This window comes from Diadema antillarum, unplaced genomic scaffold (assembly GCF_040938485.1).
Source record: "Diadema antillarum isolate AM-2024a unplaced genomic scaffold, OU_Dant_1.0 seq00000776_RagTag, whole genome shotgun sequence".
Lineage (NCBI taxonomy): Eukaryota > Metazoa > Echinodermata > Echinoidea > Diadematoida > Diadematidae > Diadema > Diadema antillarum.
This window is the reverse complement of record NW_027271665.1, coordinates 1,365-24,829: the sequence shown is the minus strand read 5'-3', so window position 1 is coordinate 24,829 and position 23,465 is coordinate 1,365. Positions and strand designations below refer to the sequence as shown.

Sequence of the window (23,465 nt, the reverse complement as noted above, 5' to 3'; positions counted from 1 at the left end):
CAAAACTATTACAAATTGACGAATAGAATTTCACGTTACAGGCCCAGGCATAATATACTTTGATAAGGTGCTCTGCTAGAATTTTGCATGGTATGGAGGCTCTGAATGATATCAGACACCAAACTGGTAATGTAATTGAACATTGTGAGCACTGCACCTGCTTCTGTGTGCCTCACAACATTTCTCCTCCTGACAATTCCCTCCATAAAGAGTCAAAAGTTTCACATTCGACCAAATTTGAATCTCATGTTGGGGGGGGGGGGGGGGAGGGGAGGGGTGTTTTGTGTTTTTGGTGCTATGTTCTATTACATGCTCTACAGGTCACCACTGCCCTTCGCTCTCAATCCCCTTCCTTCCCCCCCCCCCCTAAAAAAAAGAAGAAAAAAAAAAGAAGTCCCAATTTTGCAAAATACACATTTATGTTCCTTCCAGCATACCTTGCTTCATGATATAAGATTCTACAAGTAAAACCTGAACTAAGAAATAGAATAGCTTTAAATCTCACCAAAAAAAAAAAATTCGTTCATTTTGTGTGTGTGTGTGTGTGTGTGTGTGTGTGTGTGTGTGTGTGTGTCTCAGGGTAGGTAAGGAGGGATATAGGCCTACTTGTAGCTATTACTCTGTGTACAGATACATAAAGTGGCATTGATTCTAAATTTAGGCATTATTCAGAGTATAATGTGAATTCCCATCTCTGAAAGCTGTAATCATGCCTCAACTATCATACATTTTACACAAAATATGTTCCTTCTAAACATCTGCCACTAAACCTTCCCTATATAATTCCCTTCTTCCAAAAGCTGAGAACTCCTGATCCTCACATGAAACTGGTGAGAAACAAAGAGCATCTGGGAGAAATATGAAAAGGAGGGCAGGAGGAGAGGTTGGGGGGGGGGGGGGGGGGGTATGCGCAGTTTGACAAAACAGGGTGAGGTCTTCAATCACATTCAACGTATGCTAAGAACTCTCACGAATATCACTGCACACTTACAAACAAAGGGGCGTAAGGCACACGCCACATAATCTCAGATGGAAAACAAAGTCTTTGTGTCTCTTTCATCAGAGCAGTGTATGCAAAGTTCGCGCTACCGAGCTGCCCTAGTGTGAATCCATCCATAAACATCAAAATGCACAGGGCCCGCAGACCATAAATTTTCCCCGACTGCTGTGGAATACTCGGCGGGCGCTGCTTGGATACCCTCCCGAACATTCAGCGGCGTACGATTCGCGAGCATGCATAATGCAGGCTAGGCGCTGGCTGGCACCCCGTATGTTTGAATCACTCCTAGCATACATTCACAAAATTGTCACTTTTTCATATTATACGACAGCTTTCGACTCTCCTGGGCACACATCACACGGCAACTTGGAATAATGTGAATGAGAAGAGCTTTCTCCTGCCTACACAATCATGACTTTGATATTCATGTAGTACAGCGCAGCGCAATATCACACACACATATATTTACAGGTCTGCTCATATGACGGCATCATCCAGCAGACTCATATCACTTCTTCAGCTTTTAATAGGTTTTCTTCAGTAGTGAGAAATGTCTATTTATCTTGTGGCAAATGAAATTAATCTTATGATAAATTGACAGCGCAATTGCACTGTTTGGGTTCAGGTCAAGTGTAATAAATGGCACACTTCAAAAAGTAAAACTCCACTCTATGCTGGTATCAAACTTCACAGACAGAGAAAAATTATGCAACCTTTTAAAAAAAAAAAATTGTCATTATCTGATGCAAAATTAACTAAGTTATAGAATTTCAAACTTGTACAGAAATTCACTCTTGACTTCCAGTTTGAGGTGATCTCATTCCAATTTGTTTCAATAACATGAAATGCTATGCAGATAATTATCTGCCACAAAAAAAAAAAAAAAAATAGATTTAAATGTTTTCCCTATCAAACTTAATACAAGCAGGGTCAACACAGGCCCACATGCCCTTCGCATGATGTAGCCCAAATGTACTCCTGGGCAAATTAGATTGCAACTCTGCACCATAAAAAAGAATGAAATCAAGCAAATATGATTAGGCAAAGGGTTGATCATCATCATCATCATAGACAATATAAACCTGCACATACTGGACGAAAGTTAATGGAATTGCCAAATAAATTGTTCTTTTTAATGAAACAAATATCTATCACCACCTGATGGAGAATGATACAATAATGACAAAAATCTGATATGAAATAAGGAAGATATGATATTTTGGACCAGCACTGAGTTTGATGATGACAAGATCACATACTTGTATATGAAATTCTTTGTAAAATACAGCATGAAAAGATATGATTTTTTTTTCTTTATTTTGGGTGGTTTTATGACATTTCTGTGATATGAAATATGAATAATAAGAAATAAGAAATTGTGAGAGCATGACATCATCAACTTGCTGACTTGAATATTCATAAGGACTGGTCAAGAAATGTTTTCCAAAAAAAAAAATGTGAAATTTCAAAAGGTCATATCTTTCTTATTTCTAATCCAATTTGTGTCATTTTTATTTCGTTCTGTTGAGAATATTTTTCTTTCTTATGGAGTTTATTTATATTTAGGGTGGATTTCCTCTTTAAACCTGCCCAACCTATTTCACTCTAATGCATTCTGTTTTCAATAGGAGCAAGACTGAAACCACTGATATCCTTCTCATTATCTTATTACCGCACTACTGTAATCACCAAGCATGGATGACATTCTCAACGAGAAATGATGCATAAATTCTAGTGAAATATTTTTTTTTTTTTAAAGAATTTAAGAATGTATTAATTCGTAAAATGTGCTCTCTGTCAACCAGTGCATCTTCTATATGATTAATGGGTCACAATATCTGACTGATGGATGCTACAATGTTCATAATTTTACTACTTTACAACCACAGGTCAAGTATCAATGGAACTGATGTGATGTGCGTTTTCTGTTGAGCTAGGGGTGATGATGGATCACAAATAACGGACACGATACCATTATGTCAAAATTATCCAGCGATCAACGACAATGCCACTTTAATGTCCCAATTGCCATGAATCAAGTTTGGACTCCGTATGCATTCTCCTCATTCTTGGGCGCAAACAAAAGTACGGAATGGAATAAATTTTGAAAATGGCTCCAATTCAGAAAAAAAAAATGTGTAGAGAATAGATTGATAGAAAATAATTAATATGAATTGGGGGAAAGTTCCATCGTTGAGTGTTGCCCTCCTTGCTTGATATTTGATCTCTAGTCAGGGCATGACAAAAGATGCTCTTCTCAAACTTGCCTAATTTTGAACAGGCAAACTCCATTGTATTTTGCACTTCCCTGCCACAATGTTTGACTTGCCCCTTGCAAACAGGCAAGTTGGTTTGTAATATCCTGATTATATATTTTTTTTTAAATGCAACTATACTCTCATATGATAAAAAAATAACAGGTCTTTAATAACCAACCTTTAAAAAATAGTCTAAAAAAAATAGCCAGTAGTTTTTATGCCCTATTTAGTTGCCAAAACTGGCAAAAATCAAAACAAAAAGAAATTAAAGTTTTTCAATTCCAGTTTTTCACTCACATACCTGCAATTGCCTAGTAACTTCAAATGAAAAACTGGAATGTGCACAAAGATCTTTCAGTGTTAGTGTATAAAATGCTTCTATAGTCACAGGCACTTTGAAAAACAACTTTTTTTAAAGCTCATTACAAAGCATTCGTCTAATTAAAACATTAAAAAAATGTATCCTTTGCATATTAATTGAGAGCTAAAAACTTGCGGCATTACTGACACTAATAATTCAGACTTTGGAAGGCACTTTCCTGTGGCTGAGCCTTTCTTGAACAAATTTAAAATCCACCAAAAAAAAATATTTAAAATAAAAAATCAATTCTGGTGTCCTGTGCCTGGATGTTAAGGGGGGAGGGGTAAAACTGACTGGCTTAATGTTTGCTGAGCAAACAGATGATATTGATATGTGTGTAATTACTGCAAGTATCTAACTTTCCATTTGTTATCATAACAGTGCCAATGTTTCTATTGAGCTCATTAATCATGTTCACACTGCATGTTGCTGATTATAAGAGATGTTTGCACAAAAATATATTCTTCTGAATATTGTGTTTGGACAACACAGATGGTTGCTAATAACTGTAAAATGAAATAGAAGAGAAAATAATTTGAATGTCTGAGAGGACATTTGTCTGCAAGATGAAAACTTTTACAGTCTGGCATATATCTATTCTATGCCTATTTTTTTCTCTTCTGAGATTGACTCAGTTGCATACTGTAAAGCAAGCATTTTCGCGGCATGAAATTTTTTTCCGAATTGTAGCCAATGGCCTTTTTTGTGGCATGAAGTTTATGCAAGTTACCGCTGGCATTCAATGCACACAGTATACACAAGAACTTTTGCATGCATTTTGATTTTGCAAATCTTGGCTCTCGCGAAACTTGCAAAATTAAAATGGAAATGAACACTTCTGGATTTACAGTACAAGTGTATAGTTTGTATCAAATGAAATATATAAAATCAAATCTTGTGGAAATACGACACTAACAGTTGAAAGATGTGTTTTAAAACTTTTTTTTTCCAGAAGACCCCAGAACTACTGCACGGAGCACCAATTCCTGTGTTTTTTTGCCCAACTGATGGAATTCATGCAGTCATTGAGCAACGCACACTGATCTGCCTGCACTCGACGCAAAGGAGGATGCACGAGTGCTATCATTGCATTATGCCTCGCTGAATACAAGTACAACATTATCCAAACACAAATGTAGTCCATTTGAAATTAACACACATTTGGAAAGTACACAACTGTAACTACATGTGTATTCGGCCTGAGAAATCAATTTTGCTTCCCTGCCTAAAGAGGACAGAGTCCATATTGGTCTGGAAAGTGACAAAACAGTGGCAGCACGCGAGGGGTTAAGGAGGGAGCAAGTTGCATTGTCACACATTGCCGGTAACGTTTCATTAGCCGTGGGGTTACTGGGAGGAGGGGTCATGAGCCAACCTGACATAAATTATACTCGTTTGGATTACTTCCTGAAGAAAACAAGCCGCCCAGTTCGACCACTTCCTCCGCCATGTAATTTGCAATCAGAAAGTTGTTTGGACTGCTAAAATATACTGTGACACAAAGTCCTCTCCTGTTGTTGCTCTTTTTTTTTTTCCTGTTTCACATAATCATTGGTACTGGCAGAGCAAAAAACAAAAAATAGGTCTGAGTCAAATTTACGACAGACGGATATACTCCAACTGGTGTGTGTGTGTGTGTGTGTATGTGTGTGTGTGTGTGTGTGTGTGCTCCTCTTTGTTACTATATCTATAGAGATATTCACATGTACACTAGCTTGCATATTAGCATTATTTCTGACCTGAAATGTTAGATCATGTCCCGATCACGAAAGCACTACTGTGTGTCACCTTTGACAATGCTTTGAAGTTAATAAATGTTCAATGGATCTTTTATTATCATGTCATGCACTGTCAATCAGGGCATTGAAAATATTGTACATGCTAGTGTACAACTTGAATATTTTGACAATGCTTCATGCTGTTGTTTTGGGGGCCTTTTTTGATTGCAGTAAAAAGGCATTCTGTTCGTGCTACACAATACAAATGTCTCCTTTGTTATTGAATTATCCATATAAATAGAGATTATTAATTTTGTTCTGATACTATACAATGGGGGCCTGTTCAAAATATCAAAATTTTTGTTCTCAAAAAAAAAAAAGAATATCACTTTCACTTTTTGAAATAACTTCACTTGAGCTCTAAAATGTTACTGTTAATGGATACCCCATGCAGTTGATTCTCTTTCTATTTAAATCAAACTATTCAAAAATTTCTCAAAAGTTGTTTGTATACTGTTAGTTTTTCCATTCCAGACTATCATTGCATGAACTTGCTTTTCTAAAATTTTAAAATTTGAAATTTTAGTCTAATACACAAATGTAACAGGTAATACAAAATGTAAGTCATCATACTTCCATGTATGCATTGTCAGATGTGTAGGCACTCCGTATAAAATATCCTCTGACAGATTCTGACAGACACCTTTAACAGAAAGAGAGCGAGAGAGGGGAAAAAAAGATCTGGTCGGCAGCTCTGCAGAATCTCCAAGTCATTCTCACTATCTTCTGGACATAAATTATTTATGTCAGCTCTGTGGGCTCACTTGGATCAACCACACAGATGAAAGGGGGGTGTGTTTCAGACTTGCAAGAAAACATGTTTGTATAATCATGGTTCTAAAACACAAAAGTTTACATCAAAACCAGTTTTGATGTAAGAGAGTCTGATGTAAGCCTCCTTGCACACTGCTATACTATAAGCAATGTTCCACGTTACATCTAAAAATAGAGCCATGTCACAAAACTTCATGGCCTTTCAATCAAACAGGCTGCCCTCAGTTGTCAAGCATGCAAGAGTACATGATATGGACAAGGAGTAGTATCGTTGCAGGTGTACACACACGCACCGCACACTGAAGTGAAAGTTGCACACTGAAGTGAAAGTCACACAGTGCACAGTCTGCCTGCAAAAGTGAATGATCATTGCCCTCGGCTCGGACTTCTCGATAACTTTTTACAGATCAAACCTAGAATGCAGGCTACTAATCCGTAGATAAAATTTTAAAAATACAAAAGCACAAACACACACACACACACACACACACACACACACACCTTGACTGGAAGACAACACAGATTTCAAAATCATATTCTGGAGGAAATAAGAACGTTTTCTTTCAGACTTACCCCATATAAAAGTAACTTGCTCTAATAGCACGAAACATGTTTTTCTAACTGTGATTTCGTAACGAACGAGTCATTTTGCAAGTCTGAAATAGTTTACAGCCACGGAAGAAAGTAGGAAAGGCTAAAAAGGAGGAAGAGAAATGAGCAAGACTGAAGTCTTAAGAGAGAGAGAGAAAGATACTCGTAGTTAAATCATGGAAAATATTCCCACACACCACATCCATGCATTTTTAACACACTTATCAATCTTATGGTTGCAAATATGGTAATGTAAAGATTTCCGGCACTTTTTTTTTTCATCTCTTCACTAGCCATTTCTCAGGGACCCTCTCCTCACAAATCCCAGGAGTTACAAATAGGGAGGAAAAAAAAACAAGGCAATACAAAAACAAAAATCTAACGAGTCCCCAGGTACAAATCAGTCTAATTTCACACAACTGAATGATTGTTGGTGTTTTCTCTTGAGAAATAAAGAGTTTGCATCCTGTTTGTGCATGTACAAGTATGTGCACTGTATATCTGGAAAGTCTCTCATCAGAAAATGAGATATAATGGATGATTTTTTTCTTTATATTACCACTTTTTTTTCTCGTTTCTTCTTCACAGAAGAGTCCTAGCTTCACCATGAGATCCATCATGGGCACAATCCCAACAAATTTCTGTTTTCTGCAATTGTTTGGAAAACATTTTTTCCCTTTCAAACTAGAATGTACTTTTAGTACACATTGGTTCTTCATGATCTCTTTTTGCTATCTGTACCTTTTTTCTTCTTTTTTTTGCGCCTAATGGATCAAACCTTCTCAGAGTCCTGGATGTCATTTTGTACACTAAATATCAACAAGAAAGCCCCCACCAACACACACACACACACACCTGTCATTTGTTTTTGTTTTTTATATATTTTTATTTCTTTGGCGAGAGTCAAATGTCAGTAAAATACTACAAACTATGGTAAAATTATAGTTTCATGCCAAAAGTTAAGCACTGGATTTGAAGTTTGGGGGAGAAGTGGGGAGGGGGGGGGGGATCAATGAAGCACTGTCTGTCTTTATTACGGTTTGAATAAACCAGAAAATTATAATAACATGCACACATCATTTCAGAGATGAAAGGTAAAGATTTCTTTCCAAGCAAGATAAGTCGTAAGGTCAAGTGGAAATTTGAAGGGGGAAAAAATAAATATACAGCAGAGTCTTGATTAACAGCTACAGTGCATGATGAATTTTCAACCCTTGCCACTTGTGGTCTTCCATGCCTTTGACAATATTGTCACCCCCTTTCAACTCCCTCTGGGCTGGCGAAAACTTTCATGCCTTCGTCTTTTTTTTCGCTGCCAACTTCTCGTTCTCTACTTTCGCCACTCATGCTCTTCCCCGTCTCTCCTTCTCTCCCTCTCTCTCCGCGTCTCCGCCCGATTTCTCTCCCCCTCCACACGTTCTTTGAGAATTTCACAGCTAACCATATGTGTGAGGGGACGGGACAGATATATACTCTACACTCGGTCTTGTGTCCGCAATCTGATGAGGACTTCAGGGCACATTTGAAAATCTAGGGCATCCCAAACTAGTGCTCCCCTTTAATATATAAATGCCTTATCATCAAAGTGAGAGAAAGAAATCTGCCTTCGTTTTATCAGTGAGCGAAGTGCGCAGCATGGCCGCGCACAGATGCATGACTCCGTTTTAGAGCCAGTTTAGTCACAGTAAGACAGAAAGGCACAAGTTTCTGCACTGCAACACCTCTTGCACATCGTAGTCTCACTTCCAGGCTAAAGAGCAATTTAACAATGTTGTTTCTGCATCATTTTCCATTTAATAAAAGTTTGTGGATAGAATAAAAACTGCATAGATAGTGTACACTCATGTAAAAAGCTAGATAAAAACTATTACCTGCTTTGTCAGTTCGCGGAAGCAAAAGATGCCAATTATCGTCAAGTTGTGATTTGTAGCAGATTCTTCTTGATAAATATCATTGCCGGGGAATACATTAATCATTGTTGACAGGGGTTGGATGGTTTTGCTAGAAGTCTCATCGTGACATTGGGTTATGGCACAACACAAGGTGTGTATGTCAGATCATGGTGTATCTGGTCCAACCTGTGTAGTTTCAATGCATATCCACTTCTTGTTTTAGATGGACAGGGAAGGGAGGTGGCAGCTTGGGTTAACATTTTTCACATATATTCTTTGCCCCCCCCCCCTTTTTCTTGGTTTTTGTTTGTGTTTTTTATCTTTCCTTTTCACTGCTATCAATACCGCTTATGATCATGCTGCCTTCGTAAATCAAATTTGCTGTGTACATGTAGAAGACCCTGAAGTGTTGCTGACAGAATTGCTACTCCTATCATGAAATCTGTGCTTCGAGCAGCTATGGCGAAAGTTTAACATCTTTTTTTTTTTTTTCTGCAGCACACCCAATAGAGCTTGTTTGGGCAATATCCACAAAAAAGGAAAAAAAAATCATCCTATAATTTGATAGTTACCTACTTCAACAAAAACATTTTTGTTTTTCTTTTGTCTTGTGTCCGGTGATGTTGGGGAATTTCCAAAGATTAAGAACTTCTCCAAAAGCGTGGTCAGACGGGCAAAATATCGAGAAGTTTAACCCATTGAGGACGGACTGATTTTGCTACAACACACATTTCCCATAGACATTTGCCCGAGTATACTCGGGACTCGTTCTCAATGGGTTGAGATTGCAATCTTGAAGATCTCAAAGTTTTGCCAGTGTGAACGCAAACTTCCTGCGAAATGTCCCATGAAACTTCTTGCAAAACTTCCCACTCCAACTGTGGATATTTCCCCAACCCCCGACAAACTTCTCTATCTCTTGCCAATGTGACTGCTAAAAAAAAACTGAAACTTCACGATCTTTGTCACGTGACCCGTCTACCACCTGTTTGCGAACAGTGCCTCCGAAGCGCACGGCTATTGTGTTATACAGGTGCTCATTGTTACATCACGATCACTAGCCATCAGAGGGCGCGCTCTTTCTTCTTCCTTGAGCAAGCGCATTTATGACCCAAACTTTTAATCCAAAGATCAAGAAGTTTGGCAGCCAGTTTGACTAGACTACAAACGATTGTGAAGACTGCATGATCTTAAACTTCTTGATCTTTTGCCAGTGTGACCGCGGCTCAAGTTTATGATAAAAAGTATGGCATCTTACGCATTGCAACTTCAAACGCCAAACGAATAGCACATCTGTCGCAATACCATCGGCATTTATACACAGACAACATTCTCCTACAATTCTCTGTGGAATTTGCTCTTGCTTCGGTGTGCTGTTGGATGCAATTGCACGCACCAAGTTGAAAATCACCAAATCCAATCAATATCACACAATCATAGACTTCAACAACTGTAAAATAAAAAAGCAAAACTAATCATACATATCTTTTCTTTGCACTACATTGTAGACTGATTCTGGTGGGCAACAGCAGTACCCTTCGGTAATCTTGAAACCAACAACGGAAAGTTGGCTCAGAACCACCCTACAATGTACACATGTACATTTGGTGGGGTTTTTTCATTGCTGTTGTTCTTGTGTTTTCTCCTTTTCTTCCCCTCTCCCTTTCTGAAGTTGCTCAGTCCTATAAACCTGCCCCGAAAACTGTGAAAACCGATCATGATCGATGAACATCGGCCACTTTTGTTTGTTTACACATGGGTGCTGCCATCTACCGCACCCCACAACTTCGATCAAATCGCATCCTCGTGCCTGCCTGGATAGTTCCCATCACTAACCCTCTTTTGAATGATGTCAATTCATCAAAGCACAGGCAAATGGCCTACATTGTAGCCTTGTTCAAGGCAATGCCTAAAATCAAGGAAAGAGCTAAAAACTGGAAAAAAAACACAAAGAAAAGAAATAGATGAACAAGAAACAATTGGAAAATCTTGCCCTTCTGAAAGCTGGACTCATGATACTGAGGATGTACAGTTTTGCTTTTGGTGCAGTGCACTGAGTCACAAGGTTATAATACAAAGATTTAGAGTATCTTTTGAGTCAGTGAAATCTTATCATTACTTGTCAATTGAGTGTAAAGTGCAACAGTTGGAGCACCATTTCAATAACTAAAAGTGACTGTACAGTAATATCAAGGTTATAAAAACTTTTAAAAAGATTTTCTGTTTACAGTCAGGATATTAGATAATTTGATGAAATTTGTGCTTCAAAAAACAACTAGAAGAAAATTTATCATATTTTGATTACTATATGTTGATGCTGTAGTCTTTACAGGCTACACCTGTTTAATCTCACCTCTTCATTTTTCATTTCTCTTCCTATTATTTCCCACATTCAACACTTCCGAGTTAAAATTGTTTCATGAACCTAGCAGGATATTCATGATTCACAACAAATTTTGCCAAGAATGGTGATGACAAAAAAAAATCTGATCTGAAATAATTAGGGATAGACTCAAAAGAACAAGCATCACTGTCAGTAGTCCAAGAGCACATTTTTTTTTAAAGTGTCTATTTTACCTTAAGTGTGCTTTGTTGACCGATTGGCATGTTCCCTGGGGGGTGTTTCATAAAGCTGTTTGTAAAGTTACAAACAACTTACGAGCGACTGGTGATCAGTTCTTGTGCTGAATTATGGAAATTCTGATAAGTATAGCACATCTGGGGGTGTTTCACGAAGCTGTTCCTAAAGTTAAGAAGGACTTAAGTGCGACTGGTGATCAGTTCTTGTGCTGAATTATTGAGATTCTGATAAGTATAGCACATAAGAACTGATCACCAGTCGCACTTAAGTCCTTCTTAACTTTAAGAACAGCTTCGTGAAACACCCCCCAGAACTGATCACCAGTCGCTCGTAAATTGTTTGTAACTTTACAAACAGCTTTATGACACGGGGCCCTGGAGTGCTTTCTTTGCCAGTCGTCACAAATGTTTGGAAACTAAATTGTCACTAAAAAATAGAGATTACCTAATCTCCCTAAACAACCTCACTGTGTTACCATGGCTTTCCTGTTGTATTGAGGCACATTGCTGTACACCTGAGTGCAAAGCCAGAGACTCCAACTCTCCCGCTTTCGACGGGAGATCTCCCGCCGAAAGCCCATTTTTGCAAAATCTCCCATTCTCCCGCTTGAGATTTAATTTCTCCCGCCCTGGCTCTATGTCTCCCGCTTGAAATGATTTCTTACTTTATAGTGTCATCGTATGTTGAAATATAAGCCTCAGATAGCACAAGAAAGCATCTAGAACCCTACAGCTTCCTGGACCCCGGCCGCAAGGAACTTCGCACTTTGCGCACATCAAATTGGAGTCTAACTTTTGCTAGGGGTTTCAGGCGGGAGAATCTCCAGATGAGAAAGAAGGTGCTTGGGGTTGGAGTCTCTGCAATGAGCTTGTGAACTCTACAACTATGTCAAGTTTAGATGGATTTCTGAATGCTGATGAACATGCTTGGCAAGTAACGCTATTTTAAAGTACATGTACATGGGCACATAAAAAGCTCAGCCCAGCCAACAATTATCTTGACCAACAATTAAATGCTCACAAATCTTCTTCATCTCTCGACATCGGGTATATTTGGTACCTTTTAATCTGTTGCACCACTTTCGACATGCATAAATGGAATTGGGTATAGTTGATACCTTAATCTGTTGCACCACTTTCGACATACATATTGAAAAATGGAATTGGGTAAATTTTGTACCTTAATCTGTTGCACGTGTACATTTGACATGCATAAATGCGATTGATTTCATATTAATGCAGAACATGCATCATCTGCCGATATTGACATGTTTACATTGTATTAATGTACCAACTGAGTCATTGTTTGATTTTATGAAATGATTTGGATAGATTTTTGTTTTTAAAATTGTCTCCATCCTCATATCATTTCTTCTTCTTCCACCAAGAGTACAGATCATGCGAATTCTAGCTAAGACACCAAAAAAGCAGAATTCCTCAGATAACTCGAAACCAGTTTCAAACTTTCACGCCTTGTATGCGCAAATGTGCATGGCATAATGCAAAGTAATACAACTGAGACCACACTGCCATTTGAATCTCACGCGAGCAAGTGACAGAGCTTTATGGCGCAGGGCCAATCACCAGATTCACACCAGTGTACAAAACTGGTCTGACCAGACCAGTTTTAGACAGGCTGTAATGGGACTCCTCAGGTCTGTGGGAAGCTATTCTGGATCTACACACCAGTCTGTTCTGGTGGTTGGTATCTGCCATCACCGACTGTGATGGTTTCCGGTTTCTGTCTATCAGAATATATATCACAAATGTGATCTGTAGTGATGACTCGATGAGGAGTATCGAGGATTGCAAAGCGATACAATAGGTAGGGCGAGTGCCAGTCAACTAATCATTCAACAAATATTTTGATATCGAGCTGGGACAAAATATGACATCGCTATGTAGACTAGTGTGAAGAGTACCAGGTACCCACCAACAAGTTCCTAAACTACATTATGGAGCTGCTTGCTTGTGCGATACATCCTATGACGCACATTAAAAGTGAAAGTTTTGATGCACAAGGGTAATCTGCTATGATTCAACACAGTCCTCACTACACAGGTAACACTCGCTCTACCTGTAATACAAACCCTAGGTTTCATGCATTTAAATAGAGGCACGATGAAACCCTTCACTTACCTTGGCTGATAAATTGCTTTCCTGTGAGAGCAAATTGTGTAGCAAACAAACTTGTGTTTTATGTGCCTTGTGCATCGATATGAGTGTATAACATGCTATCATCTCTTCAAAGTTTGACAAGTTGTGGGGTACGTCAGCAAAAGTTTGTAGGCCACACTTCAAAGCCTTTTTTCTCTATTTTTTTTTCCTGCATTTTTATCAACAAGGTTTTATCAAGCTTATGCACAGTTTCACAGTACATAATTACTATTATTATTATTCATTTTTTTTTTTTTTTACAAGACTCAACAGTTTCTCAATCTTGGTTGCTGCTGTCCACTCCTGCCTAGATCTTTACCACACCCATGATGCCTAATAATATACCATACAATTGTACATGATGATTATCTTAGTAAAATCAGACAACTTGCAGTCTTGCAAAGTTCTGCTCTGATACAGGTCAATATTCACATGCAACCATGACAGAAGACTCTCCATGAGACACTTCAAAGGGATAGTACAGTATTGGTTGAAATGAGGATTGAGCTTTAGAACTTTTTTGCGAGATACTATAGAAACCACTTTTGAAATGTTACAGAGCATACGATTCTAAGAGGAATTCAAAGTTTATTTGATGAAAATTGTTTTTGAAATGGCCGAGATATTCGAAAAAAAGAAAAAGAGTAAAACAAAGGGTTCCTACAGAAAGGTGGGTCCCACCCTTTACTAGGATCCCCTTGTTTTGAATACCTGAGCCATTTCAAAACCACTTTCCATTAATGAGACTTTGAATCTCCTTTCGTAGAATTACATGCTCTTTCATATTTCATAAGATGTTCCTCATTATCTCACAAAAATAGTTGGAGACCGGAAGCCCCATCTCAACCAAAACTATGTGACTTCCCATCACTGAGCCAAAAGTAACCTAAAATATAAAAAGCAAGAATAAAGTGAAATCCAAGGAATGCTTTAGACTCAAAGGCCCGAATTCACGAAGGTGGTACATGTTGTACAAACGAAACCATGGTTTAAACAATGGACAAAAACCATGGAGCGCCAAGTGTCACATGGAATACATGTATTTCGTTACAAAATCAGTCATTTCGTCGATGAAATGATTATTTTGTAACGAAATGACAACATTTTGTAAATAAATGAACATTTAGTCTACGAAACGGTCATTTTGTCGACGAAATGACCAATTTCGTAACCAAAATATTCCATGCGAAACTTGGCGCTCCATGGTTTTTGTCCATGGTTTAAACCATGGTTTCATTTGTACCACCTTCGTGAATTCGGGCCATAGTGCTAAACCACTGGGTACACCTTCTTGGAATAAAAAAAAAAATGAATAAATATACACCATGTAATACAGAATATTCTTATCATTGCTGCAACAATCGCTGAGATAATTCAACAGTAATTACACATGGCTAGATTAGGTTTATCACACCAGGAAGGTTACAATAATGTACGGGGAAAAAAAAAAAAGATCCATCCGAACATACACTGTATGAAAACAACAACAAAAACATCTCACCTGTACCATTGATTAATGTGTCATGCTATGGCCCTATTAAGATGCCAAAATACAATACGCTGTACATATCAAAACTGAAACATGCACCACACAACCACAACATGAGATTAGATAGACAGAGTAGTTGTTTTTGTTTTGCTTTTTCATTTCTTCTGGAGCACACAGTATGGTTCAACGACACGAAGGGCACTTCCTGCTACGTGTGCCTTAAACCGATATATTGCCTCTTCTTCGGTGGCCTCTTGTTTTACTGTACGGTCAGTAATGGTCAGCCCCTCACAACAAACAGATATCTTTCATTCACATGCAGACTATGTGACCTACACTGTACATTAGTGCACACGCAAGTTCAGTGATTTGAACGCGACTGCTACGTCTTGTAGGCGAGCAGAGTTCAAAGGCCATTTTACCAAATAAAGCACGCAAAATGGTTTATAAAGAGGAAAAAATCATGAAATTGGTGAGCTTCACTCATTCCTTGGTATTTACAATGTGTAGTCGAGTTTGGTGATCACTTGTAATGAAAAAAAAGGGGAATTCTACCCAGTTTCCTACTTGCTATCGTCGCGTAAGTCCACACAGCAGAATGAATGGAAGATATACCAAGGTAGGTCTCCCTGTTGTGAGGGGCTGACCATATTACTGACAGTAGTTAGTAAAAGAGGCCACTGAACAAGAGGCAGTTTTATCCGTCTACTGTACCTACGTACAATGTAGTACATCTGTGTACACAAATCAATGGGACACACCATGTACAGGTGTAACTTTTCAATGGCTGTTCAGTATACAAATATAGCAATGCCCCTTAATACTACTTTACGATACGACAGTTGCAAGAAATCAACTTTGGAACGAATATTTGGAATAATACATTGGTAGGCCCTACCCATACATGTGGTTTGCAAAAATTTTCATGCATTGAGTTGGAGAATGTTGGGGTCACATTTCACAAGTGGGTCTTAACAGTACATTTAGCCATCATTTTCTTATTCTTTTTTCAAACAAGTACTTAGCCATTTTCATTCACAGATGATTTTTCAATTATTTTTTTTTTCAGAAATCAAATTTGATATAAAAATATAGCATGAAGTCTTTCATCTAAATGCTTTCTAAATCTTTTCATTGGAAGGCAATTCATACATAATGATAGATAACGAATGGTGTTAAGCCCCTACACATATGACACGGTATAGTTTGTGCATGTTGTATACAATGTAAATCATAGTATAAGTTTAATATCAAATGAAAGTGCTAGTTGCACATCTTTACATCATTAGTGTCTGCAATTAAAAAAATAAATGCAATTCCCTAAATCCTTTTTTCTTCATCATTCAAAATTTGTTGACCAATCCAATTCTAATTTTGTAGTACAGTTGTACATTCATAGCCTACAAACTTTCCATCTTCTTGTTGTTGCATTTACAGTAGCAGTGTGTTTGACAGTAAAAGTGCTGCATGATACAGCAATTGTACACACCATTTGCATGCATTCCTGTCTTGGTATTAGTTTGTTACCTCCGCCAAGGAAGGAGGAGGTCATGTGATCATCGGCATTGGTTTCGTCTGTTTGCAAAATAATGCATAAAGTTGAGAATGGATTTGAATGAAACTTGCAGGAAAGTTGATAATGACAAAAGGAACAAATAATTTGATTTTGATAGTGATCCAGGAATTTTTATGGATTTCTGAACAATTTTTAAAAAAACTTTTCAGCAGATGGGGTCAATGAACATGGGAGTTCAAGCTGCGTGTATTTGAGGTTTGCATGTTACGCACTCCAAAGCGCGTACTCTGCTCCAGCGAGGCGCCACGCAGCTGGAAGCTGATAACGTAAACAAAAGGCTTCTATATTGGGAAATTAGGCAATTTTCAGCAGGTGTGTATAATGGGTGGAAATGAGCTGCTTGGCAGAGGTCTGCACTCTATGAGTGCTTTTCTAGTATGTTCGTGTTTTCATTCTTTTTCGAGGGAGAATAAGAAACCAATGGACAATGGCCAAATGATAGCAGGCAACTGGTGCACTCTTAGCATGAGACTTTGAAACCTCCTGATGACCTCATTTTGCACTTTGCACTTTTGATATACAAAAAAAAAAATGAATAACATTGATATGATGTGGCAACATATCAATCTGCTGACTGTGCACAGAAGAAAATAAATCAGTGCTTTGTAAATTGTATTTTCAATCTACAGCTAAAGAAACAAATATTCTACTTCATTTGACAAGTAGAGTTTGAAATGAAAGCTGCATGTAAAACACTGTGCTTCTCTGCTTCATTTGGCAAAACAAAACTACCTTCTGAGATAGAGAATGAAACAGATCATCATACAATGTACATCATCATATGATAAGCACACACCTCCTCGCATGCGGTGTTACATCTGTATGAGTTTAAAGCAACTTTGGCCCAAATATACGCTTTGCAGTGAATCACCTCTTACTAAATTACAGACTACCATTATTATTATTTTTTTTTTTTTGCTTGATGAAAATTCTATGCATATTAGGAAACTTTGGAATAGTTAAAACAAAAAAATCTAGTAGATGCACCCACTGTCTACATGTACAGTTTTGAAATTGGTTTGGAAAACTTTGCAGGAAGAACTCATCAAGTTTAAGTTTGACGCCATTCCATCTGGCCATGGCCCAGCCAACTTTAAAAGCATCAACAAAATCTGGACCTGAGATGTGGAAATCACAGGGGAAGCATTTCTTGTTTTCTGATACCCATTCCGACTATTTGAAAATCGTAAAAGGGCAATGCACTGCACACACAGCGAATTTCTAACCAGGGTCACAGCACACTCTATTGAATGATCGCAGTGATTGTACGTGTTCGGATTCTATGTGTGCATGCTGTCCCACTGCTCAAGTAAGTGATCATCTGGAGGCGAAGGATGGACTGCATTGCACTGCACAAGTTGTGCACATGTCCGTGTACAATTTGTATAGTTAAACCAATTGCACAGCCAACTTCTGGTCACAATTTGCTGGAATACTGTCTGGACCCTCAGCCTCGTTTTTCAATGTTAGGAGATTCTATATTGTACGTACTATTGTAGATGCTCTACATATTTTATTCCACTGGGAACTTTGATGCAAGTATTTTAAAGTTTAAAAAAATCTGGTACAACTCAGCAAAGTAAAATGTTTTGTTGACGAACATCAGGCACCCACAACAGACTGCATTTTATATGGGATTCAGGAATTCCATAAAGGGGGGGGGGGGGCACCTTTACAGAATGAAAGGGGGCACACACACCCCCTTCTTTCTTTTTCTTTTCTTTTCTTTGTTTAACAAAAAATAAAGGGGGTGCGCATGCGCCCAGTGTGCTCCCCCCTGGATAGACCACTGTTGAATTAATGCAGCGTTGACAAGCTGATGAAGTGACACTGTGCTATTGCTGATCTGTAAACCCTTTTAGCTCTTTCACAGGTGTCACATTCAACTTGCACACAATCAGTACTAGAGTCTCTGATGGTGTCTACAGACATCACAAGGCATACAGAAAGCAATGAGAAATAAAATGTCAAATTTGAATAAACAACAAAATACAATAAAGCAAGCCGCCCAAAATTTGACCGCCAGCTACATGAAAAACCTACACACAAACACTGACATGTCACTGTATTATGCTTTTGCACGTTGTTGCGCATTGCATGCGGTCAAATCTTGGCACGGGAGGTCGAACCTTGGTGTGGCCATTTTGTCTATTCAATGTTTATTCATCTCGTTCCCAGTCTAAAAATATATCTTCTATACAGCAGAAAAATCTGTCTATCCAAAGGAGTTTTTTCTCATTTTTTTACTTTTACGGCTCTCCTCCTGAGGGGATTCCATGAAGCCAGACACAGTCTCTGTGGAACATATCCCCAACAAGATACAGACCGATCTTTTGGTCAAGATCTTCTGTGTACCATAGAGCTCTATTTAAAGTCTAGATCTTACTGCAAGGCATGATTCATGTTATGATGAAGGAAGATTAAATATACGTACAATTTAGATCTAAATTTATCTAGACACGTAGACTAGTACCGGTAATCGTGGTACCTAATATATGCCGAGTAACGGTAGCCCCAACGTTAAATCTAGGGGCCTACTCTAAAATTCAAATACGGCGAAAGTGTTTATTTGCACTTACTTTGACTCGGATCTCTAACGTTACAATCCAGACACGAGACACACTCTGTACAGACTTCCATGGTTAGTGGCATCACTGATTTAGTGTCAAAGCAATCATCATTCCATCTAGTGTGATTTGCTACTGAACAACAAAAACCACAACTCCAAAGGTCGTGAATGGGACTACAACACAGTACAGGTATAGATGTCTAGGCCTACTGCAATGTTTATAAATCATTGTCATCCGTGAGGAGTCTAGAATAGGTCAAAGGAATCAAAGTTAGTTGTATTATCGTCGACATGATACGTCGTATTCATGTCAAGCTTTTTACAAGCACAGATACCTTTTGAAACACTGAATGCCAGAAACCAATCCAGTACAATGACACATGAATCAACTTACCGGATTTAGTGCGAAATTACGGCCTTTTGTTTCCCCCGAACCATTCGTCGTGCCAAGTTTGGTTTCGTTCGTATGTGTGTGTACGTGTGTAGTGCATGGAGTGCCGATATGCCTGATGTTTGTTACATACAAAATCTACGTTCCATTATGGGGATCACGGTCTAAATCATCAACTTCTTGTTTTCTTGCTTACTGCCATCTACGATAAGATTCAGGCAGCCCATCTGCAGCCAGCTAGTTTATCCACGAGAAAAAAGAAGAAGAAAGAATTAAAATCTAAGAAAATAAACAAATAGCCACCACTAGAGGGGGTTATTCATATTTCATCCTACATCACAGAAAATTTCGTCTTTCAGAAAAAATTCTACGAGATATTTTCACAAGATAAAATATGTATTTACTTCATGGGGGGGGGGGGGTAGTAAGGAAATTTACAAAGAGATTAAATTTGAAAAGTACATTTAATTTTAATGAATATGTATTCTCCAAGAGATAGCAAGAATTATTGTTGTTTCGAGTGTAAGATGGAAGGTCAAGGGTGTCTATGACTTGAAGAAGTGCAAGCAAGAGAGAGAGAGAAAAAAAAAGAAGAAAAACAAATCAGGTACAGCACACTTCTGTTATGACGAACACAGTTATAACGAAATTTCAGTTACAACAAATTTAAAATTCAGGCCCAAACATTATCCGCTCTATACTTTTTTATTATTGTTTATTTGTTCTGCTATAATGACATTTTTGATGTGACGAAAGAAAATTGCCTGTCCCGAGGACTTCTATAAATGAGAGTCCACTGTAATTTATTATTAACCTGGGTCAAGCATTTGGTCAACATTAATCATAAGACTGCATGTAATGTACAGAACTGGAAATAATTTATCTGTGTAATAATAGTAATCCTCAATCTGATAATGCCAATTTCAGATGCTCCTGTTGATAGAATAAATATATAGTCATGTGTTGAATATTATGATTATGATAAGTTTGAATGCAAAATAATACAGATAAATGCCATTTTCAAAGTTTTTAAAGTTATGTAATTCTAAAAAAGAAATGAGAAAAATCATTTTTCCCAATGATGTTGCACTTTAAAATACATAGAGGAAATGAAGAGTAGAATATTGCAAAATGAGCTTGGTGCCATTTTTAAACATTTCAGGCAAGTCCATCATCAGAGCAAAACAAAACCTCTCCAGTTATACCTCACTTGTAATGTCATAATAAGGAATATTTCAGAAGTTATGATTAAAAATATCCCATAATTCCTTTTTTTCTCATTTTTAGCAGCTTTAATCTGAAATTAATAAAAATAGATTATCTTTTCCCCCTTTTTTGTTTTTGTTGTTGTTCAAACTGTTCATATGAAAATGTGACAAAAACATTAATTGCAAGACTGTTTAAGCCTTGGGAAATGTGTCATATACTGTATATATATATATATAATATATATATGAAGAGTTTGTTTGCAAAAACCGATAAGTCCATATTTGCCAAATGGAGATATTTGTGATTAAAGGTCAAGAAAAATAAAGAGAATAATAAGAAAATGTTTGCTTCTTTTGACCATAACTTCAAAAATATACCTTTATATGTAGTGACCAATATATCATTTAAAAGGTATTATTTTGTACTTTATGACAGAGGCCGTACTTCAAAATCTTCAAAAATGGACTTATCGGTTTTGCAAACAAACTCTTCATATGCATATATATATATATATATATATATATATGTAATATGTATATAATCATTACTAAATATTTTGAAGTGGTATACCTTTTCTATGCTTTTTTCAGAATCACACAGCGACTTAAAGGCTTGTTCAAGATTACCTTTAGGCCAGCCCTGTCCCACATACAGTAGCAATATTTCATACACAAATACCTGGAAAGTGTGTTTTTTAGCAGTTTATCTCGAACATTTTTTTTTTTGCAGAATAGTGTGATTAAGTGTTTCTTTACAGTCCCTTTTTCATTTCTTAAAAACCTTGTACACACTTTTCACTTTCAACTCATATAACTTTTGAAAGGATGATGCTACTACTTTGAAAGTTGGCATTAATTAAGGACAAAATGTGTTAATAAGGCATGCTTAATCTAAGTTTAAAGGGATTGTATAGTTTTGGTTGAGACTTAACTTCAGGTTTTTATCATTTTTTGGTGAGATAGTGAGAAACCTCTTATGAAATATGAGCATGTAATTCCATGAGGATTTCAACGTTTATTTGATGAAAATTGATTTTGAAATGGCTGAGATATCCAAAACAGAGTGATCCTTCTAAAGTGTGGGACCCACACTTTATTACGATCGTTTTGTTTTACTTTGTTTTTGGATGTTTCAGCTATTCTAAACCCGATTTTCATCAAACAAACTTTGAATTCCTCTCAAAATGGTATGCTCTGTACCATTTGATAAGTGTTTTCTTGGTATCTCGCAAAAGAGTTAAAGCCCAATTTTCATCTCCACCAATACTGTACTACCCCTTTAATCTAATAATCCCTTCATTGTTGTTACTCCAGTGATTTACATCCTGTTTTTTGTCCCATTCATCGCACAACCAGCACGGCTTGATAAAGATTATGCTTGAATAGACACTGCACATCAGAGCCTCTTTTCTCAGTTCACGCTTTTCCAGAGTGTGTGTTTTCTTTCCAATATTTAGATAGGCTAGGAGAGTCCATTTGATTTGAGTAATACATCATCTTAAAGCTTAAAGTCTGCTCTTTCAGGATATACTCTTAACTAAAAATTCATGTTTTGCAACTTTTTGTGTGTTTTGTGGTGCAGGGTCACATATAAAAGGTTCGTAATTCCAAAGGTTCATTAGTATGCACCCTCTTTTCATTTTCTTATTGATGAACTAATTTTCATTTTTGGACTGATGAACCTTTGAAATAATGCCACAAATGTTTGAATTAACAAACTTCATTTCATTTTCATTCTCATAACAAACATCTAGGTGTAGGGACTTTGTGTATTTTGGAATAATGATCCTTCAGAATAACGAACCCCATTCCATTTCCCGATTATTGGACCTTCTGAATAATGAACATCAACCAAAATTCGAACCATTCATATTTGAAGAGTTTGTTCGTAAAAACCGATAAGTCCATATTTGCCAAATGGAGATATTTGCGATTAAAGGTCAAGAAGAATAAAGAAATAAGAAATCTTTGCTTCTTTTGACCATAACTTCAAAAATTTACTTTTACTTGTAGTGACCAATATATCATCTAAAAGGTATTAATTTGTACTTTATGACAGAGACCGTACTTCAAAATCTTCAAAAATGGACTTATCGGTTTTTGCAAACAAACTCTTCATTTTGTTCATCAGACTGCTTTCTGCCATTTGACTACACAGCAGTAAACATCACTTTCAATTTGATTCCATTTTCATTTGAAATAGCTCATTGTCATGGGCGTCACCAGGGGGGGTGCGTTGGGTGCGAACGCACCCCCCTTCAGATCCTTAAAGAAAGAAAAAAAAAACAGTCTGCGAGCGACCTCAACGCCGGACGTTAAATAATTATTCTTTTCTATTTTTTTTTTTTTATATTTTGCACCAGGCCAAAAAAGAAAAAAAAGAAAAAAAAAATCGTCGGCAAAAACAATTCGCACCCCTGGTTCTGGCAGCACTGATTTTATACATATCTACTAGTATTCTACAGTGTTTACTATTTATCGACCGTATACTGTACATCCGTACGATACGGAGCACTTATACACGTTTGCATGTACGTGTGCTTCTTACAAGTATGTAGGGTCTATGTACGTTACTTCTGACCAATCCATATTGCCAGCCCAAGAGCGAGCCTTAGCCTCATAAAAAAAAAATGGAGGGGCAAGCATATCATTTTGCCCACCCCCCCCCTCCATAATTCCAGAGACGAGAAGATTTTCTTATCTTTTTTTTGACAGAAAAACAAAAAGTTATCCCCATAAAAATATTGGAGGGGCAAGCATATTTTAATTTTGCCCCCCCCCCCCCATAATTAAATGAGAAGATTTTCTTGCTTTTGAAAGAAAACAAAAATGTTGCCCCCA

At 37.4% G+C, this 23,465-nt stretch overlaps 1 protein-coding gene across 1 annotated transcript in view; it reads right to left on the bottom strand.

Moving 5' to 3' along the window:
* The window catches only part of LOC139738958 (uncharacterized), an 86,736-nt gene extending 67,232 nt beyond the window's left edge, over nucleotides 1-19,504 (bottom strand). The window contains exon 1 of the mRNA XM_071649576.1: nucleotides 19,420-19,504. The gene's annotated coding sequence lies outside the window, so the exon portion shown is untranslated. The remainder of the gene's footprint in view (nucleotides 1-19,419) is intronic.
* Between the last annotated feature and the right edge of the window lie 3,961 nt (nucleotides 19,505-23,465).